Source organism: Nansenia antarctica (genome assembly GCF_963989245.1).
Source record: "Nansenia antarctica genome assembly, chromosome: 7".
NCBI classification, from domain to species: domain Eukaryota; kingdom Metazoa; phylum Chordata; class Actinopteri; order Argentiniformes; family Microstomatidae; genus Nansenia; species Nansenia antarctica.
The window spans coordinates 51019927-51026264 of record NC_137677.1 but is presented as its reverse complement, the minus strand read 5'-3'; positions in this window follow the sequence as shown (position 1 = coordinate 51026264).

The window sequence follows — 6338 nt, the reverse complement described above, 5'->3', positions numbered from 1 at the left end:
ACAGTTGCAGCCCTTGATAACTTGGATCATAATCCCACATCACGTACTGCAATCTCATCCTTCCATGGAACAGGGATTTCAATCTTTCAGTTTCCTACATCAGAGAATCCTGGGTTGAACCAAGAATGTCTACGAATCGACTCACAGAAAACAGGAACAGGCAGCAGAGGACCTATCCTGCCTCATTTGTACACGTTTGTACCACCTGTGGGACAAAATCTTGTCACCCAACCTCCAGTAAAAGTTGTCCAGCCGGTTGCGACCAGTTTCTTCGATGCAGAGAAACAGCTGGTGGCGACTAGTTCCTTCGATGCAGAGAAACAGCACGAACAGGCATGGATGACTGCAGTACATGACACCCTTTATGTTGATTCTGATACAGAAAATGCCACTACAGCAATGTGCTCTTCATTCCACACTGCTCGATCAGATGCAGTTGGACAGCCAGAGAAAAGCATTGAAGCTCTCCTGCCACTTTTCATGAGAAAGCAGCCACCCCAGAAATGATTCGCCATGGAATTATGGAACTGGTGAACAAGACAACTGAGCACCTCAACCCACACCAAGTCGCTGTGATGGTAGTGGACCAACCACTCTATGTCCTAGCAAAACGAATGCAGTGGACATTCCCTGACATCTTCGGACAAGACAAGTTTGTGGTGATGCTTGGTGGGCTCCACATTGAAATGGCTTTGTGGAGCACCATTGGAGATCTTCTACATGGGTCTGGATGGCCTGAAGCCATGAAAGAAGCTGGGCTTGTGAAGTCAGAAGCAGCAGCCACATCATTTCTGAAAGCATCCAATGCAACGAGAACAAGATACGAACAAGACATCAAGTTACTGTTGTGGTACTGAACAGCCTTCTGAAGCGAGCTTACGAGGACAGTGGAAACGAGAAGGCCCTTGAGAATTGGGCTGAGGGAGTTGTCCAAGAGAGACACCTGGATCAGGGTTTCCGTTAACCGGTAATTACCGGTCTTTGTCCGGTAAAATTTGTTGAAGTCCGACAAATTGAAAACTCGTCGGACATAAATGTCCGGTGAAAATAATTCCCTCTAAGCACAATTTGAATACAATTCGCTAAAGTTCACATTCTGATTCCTTCTATTTTAAAAAAGACGAATATATAGGCTATGTATTTATTTTATTATGATATGATTTGACACCGACATGATGATGACTCCTAATGTGTAGGCTGCCTATGCGAAACAGCGGTTGTTTCCGGTGTGCGCTATAACTCGTGCACAATCGAGTCGAGGCAGAGAGGAGGATAGCGATGTTTCTCTCTGTGATAGTGTGATTATGCAAGCCTTTTCTGAAAGGGATGAGAACCCGATTGTTTCAGCTTCTCCCAGGGAGAAAGTGGTAGAGTTACCATCCTCCCCGAGTCCTACCATACCATCCGCTGACAGCCTATCTCTGCCTGTAACCGGCGAGCGATTGCGTGTCGCTCAAGTAGCTGATCAGTCATTAAACAAATGTTTTTTACATGCAGCTAGTGAGGAATCTGAAATAGGGGGCAACGTAGTTTATTTCCTTAACGATGGGATATTAATGCGTAAATGGTCTCCTCCTAATGCAAATGGTTGTGAGTGGAATACTGTAAAACAAGTGGTTGTGCCTGTGGGTTATAGACAACAGGTGTTATCTGTAGCACATGAGAGCCAGTGGTCAGGACATTTAGGTATAACTAAAACTTATCAGCTGATATTGAAACATTTCTTTTGGCCCGGACTGAAGGCGGATGTTGCCAAGCACTGCCGTCTGCCGCTGTTGCCATACTTGTCAGATGGCGGGTAAGCCTAATCAATCCATTCCACCCGCACCATTGCATCCCATTCCTGCTATAGGGGAGCCATTTGAACGTGTAATAATTGATTGTGTTGGACCTTTGCCTCTGGACTAAAAGTGGAAGTCAGTATTTGCTTACTATTATGTGCGCTGCTACTCGTTTTCCCGAAGCTGTTCCGTTGCGTAACATATCAGCCAGCTCAGTGGTGAAAGCTTTAACAACGTTTTTTTCCACATTCGGTCTTCCTCTTGTTATACAATCTGACCAGGGCACTAACTTTCAGTCTAAGCTTTTCAAACAAGCCCTAAGAACGTTAGGGGTATGATGTCACGCCAGAAGCCTACATGCTTGCACTGTTCAATAAAATGTTATACATCTAGACATTGTGGTATTTCTTTATATACGTATCCCAGCCTGCCTATTGTTTCTCAATAAACAGTTATGTTCTCCTCATTGTCATACTCCCGAGTCCGATTAAGTATGATTTGACAGGCAGCTAAACGAAATGCCTTCCCAACCAGCGAGACCTGGTTATAGAAATGACATTGTTTTATTGATAAAAAAAGGGTAAAACTGGAAAGAGAAAATAGAAAACTCACATTAATCCCAAACAATTTAACAAACTTCAGTTAACGTAATGTGGAGTCCGTTCATTGATCGATGCTGTCTGTTCAGTTCCCAGTGAGGCGCCCGTTCAGCGCTGGACATAATGGCATAGCGCGCATGCGAATCATGTTATATTATTATATATTATATAGCTCGCATCTAATCGTATCGGATGAGAAATAGACATTAAATGGCATATATAGGCCGCTACACAACAGTAATCACCGCGACAAACAGCTATATTAGATTTGAAAAAAATAATAATATATATATATATTTTTTAAATTATATTTTAATATGATGACCGGAATATATCACGTTTGTCCGGTAAATCGAAATCTTCCCGGACACGATGTCCGGCGGCAATTTTTTCTAACGGAAACCCTGACCTGGATATAAAGTGCTCTTGTACAAGTACTTGTATGAGTAGGCCTACCTGCTCTCAGTGCAAGTGCATGCAGGCACAGTTGAAGTGCACACGTCTGTGCAAGTGTGTGGTGTATTTTTACCATGAATTGCATTAGGGCCCAAGGGGGGTTGTATGGCAGCCAGCAAGACGCCCATACGGGTTGGGACCATTGTAAGCAACCACACACATACTTTGAGTCTCACCCCTCCTGACTAAGTTTAAATTACTTGAAACACACATACCATGAATTTGTATGGGGCTTTGTAATGTTTACATTTACGTTGTTGGCATTTGGCAGACGCCTTGTCCCAAGGCAACTTTCTTGTAAATACTTGCAGTACTTGCCTGACCGCTCCCTTCCTCTGAAACAAGGGGGTCTTGCGACAGACCACATGGTCAGACACACACACACACACAGGCACGCACACGCACGCGCACACACATACACACACACACACAGAGGTTGAGGAACGATCGATCAGCTCCTTATTGGGGCAAAAGCTGAGGAGGAAGGGGTTGGCTCAAAGGTGAGCTGGGGAGGTATAAAACTTGGAGAGACAGAAGGATCATTCTCTTTGTCCTCGGAAACCCCCACCGTGATGCCTGTTGTCGATGACCTGATCCTGTGATGACCTGATTGCTGACTTTTTTGAATAAACAGTCTTAATCTTTGCTCAGAACTTTTCCTCATTTTTGACAATCATCAGAAGACGAAAATATACAACAAGTGCAAGTGTGAGAAGATAGAGATATACACACACACACACAGACACCTGGTGACCCAGACCGCTGCCATGAACACCATACGGGTTAGACACACACACACACACACACACACACACACTCAGACACCTGGTGACCCAGACCGCTGCTATGAACACCATACGGGTTAGACACACACACACACACACACACACACACTCAGACACCTGGTGACCCAGACCGCTGCTATGAACACCATACGGGTTAGACACACACACACACACACACACACACACTCAGACACCTGGTGACCCAGACCGCTGCCATAAACACCATACGGGTTAGAGATATACACACACACACACACACACACATACACTCAGACACCTGGTCACCCGCACTGCTGCTATGAACACCATACAGCAGGGGTAATCAATTACAAATTCGGTTGGGCCAGATTTGAAAACCAAGCAAAACTGCATTGTCACAGTGTAAGGATGTTATCTGAGGTGCAACAGCGGACCAGCGTGCTGTCAAACCATTTACTCTTCCTGTCATGGATGGAGCCCCATCCATCACAAGCATTCTCACACGCTTTAAACTTTGAAATTGAACGTTCTCTAGTGTGCACGTAGATCCACAGTAATTGTTGGAATTGGAATGGAATGGAATGTATTACTGGCTTGTAGTGTGTTAGTAGACACACACACACACACACACACACACACACATTGTCATATTTGGACAAGTAACTTGAGCTCTCGGACAAGTAAAAGAGGTTCACTTGTCTGAAGGAGCTTAATGTCAAGCCCTGCACTGGTTACTAGAAATAGAACAGGAATTTGACTTTGAAAGACTTAAATGTTTTCTCTCTTTTTTTAAATCCCCCCAAAGGAGCAAGCCTGTGGCTGCCACGGCAACAACAAACTCATTTTTGTAAAAATTGAGTTTTCTACATAATCTGACCCATTAGGTGTTTATTAATGCCTGTGTGGTGTTATTTTTTAAATGTTGACATTTGTCAGCTAGTAATTAATAAAATACAAAGGTTCCATCTCACAAAACATAATGGAATGTAAAAACGTTGATGCTCAATATCTCTGAACTGCCCTAAACGGAGATAGAACCTAATAATTCTAAGCTCACGAATGGTCAGGAATAACTCCTAAAAGAATCCCTCATCAGTGTGTCTGTGTCAGCTTCCTGTGGTTGGTGGCAGCATCGGTGCCAGTGAGACATACTAAATCATTTCATAGCCAGACTGGTGACACGGTCAAGTAACAACTGCTGTAGAGAGGTAAACAATGTAAACAAGTTTATTGGCCTGACCGTAGACCCCCCCAAAAAAGCAAGCCAGGAAAAAAAACTTCCCTGAGCACAGCGGCAAGGAAAAACTCCCTGGTAGGAAGAAACCTTGAGAGGAACCAGGCTTAGTGGGGGGCGTGCCCATCCTCCTCGGACTGGTCGAGTGAAACTGTACTTTTAGTCCGGGAGCCATGGGGATGAACCTTGTATTTGTCGGGTAAAGTTTTTCTCTCTGCTGTTTCTTGTTGCTTGGGGGTTCCTCTTCAAAACACAGGAGGGTGCCCTGTGATATCCCTTGAGCACTGTCAGACATTAACCCCTTCATGCCCGACATGTCAAAATCCCAGAACAATTCGGTATTTATGAGATTTCATGCAAAATACTAAAATCAAATGCATCACATTTGCTATCTTCAATGTTTACTCATGAAGGAGGTCATGTACAATGTATTTTTGTGTTACTTCATTAATTTGGAAGAATATTTATTTATTTATTTTTTAAGGCAGTGGCTTGGTCGAGGACTTGCTGGAATGGTGCATCCACATTACCAAAGGCTGATAGTTTGTACCCAGCTTTCAGGACTTTGATGACAGAGCCTTTTCCCAACCCATAGTAAGACACTACAGTGTCGCATCCCCATATAGCATGGGCTGATGAAAGGTTCTTGACAATTTCTGAATGCTTGGCCAGTGTGGACTTGATGTCCTTGCGGGGGGATTCCATGATGAGTGGTACATCCAGGCCTGCCTGAAGGTGATGGTGAAGGAGGAGGACAAACACGTCTGTGTCGTCAGAAACCACAGAGATTTGATGGGCTTCTCCAGCACACATCAGGACTTGTTGGACAACGATGGTGTCAGCTTCTTCCTGCTGATCTTCTTGGTCATAGTGGTTCCTTCTTTCTTCCATCTTGATCTCGATGGGTCATGGGTCCTCCCTTGTCACCACCAACTTGTGTTTGTTGGTGCTCCGTAGATGGAAAAGCCTGTCTTGGGTCAGTTCCTCATATAATAATAGGTTCAGCTGTTTCTTGTTGTAAATGGATGACACCTTCTGGGGGGTATTCCTAGAAGGGCGATTAGAGCCGATCCTGGCTAGTTTTTCTAATTTGTGATAATTTCAATTTCAGCAGAGAAAAAAACTTTACCCCACAAGATCAAGGTTCATCAAAAAAGTAGGCTTTGGCTCCCAGACTATTTTCCAGTTGGCCAAATGTCTTTTTGACTCCTCTGGAGGTAGGCTGGAGGTCTTCATTAAGGCCTCTGGATTGGTTGGGTTGGTTGGTTGGTTGGGGGGGGCGGGGTTCTTTGATGAGGGGCGGGGTTACTGTGATGGCAGAGAACACTTATATTAGTGTGTACAGCAATTTGGAATAGCTAGTATCCAACACTTTAGGGTTAGAGATCACTTTGGATCCCCGACATCTATAAGCTGTTTGCACGACTATGTGAGTATGTATGCTATCGTCTCTGTACCTCTCTTTCATAGAAGAGACTATGTGAGTATGTATGCTATCGTCTCT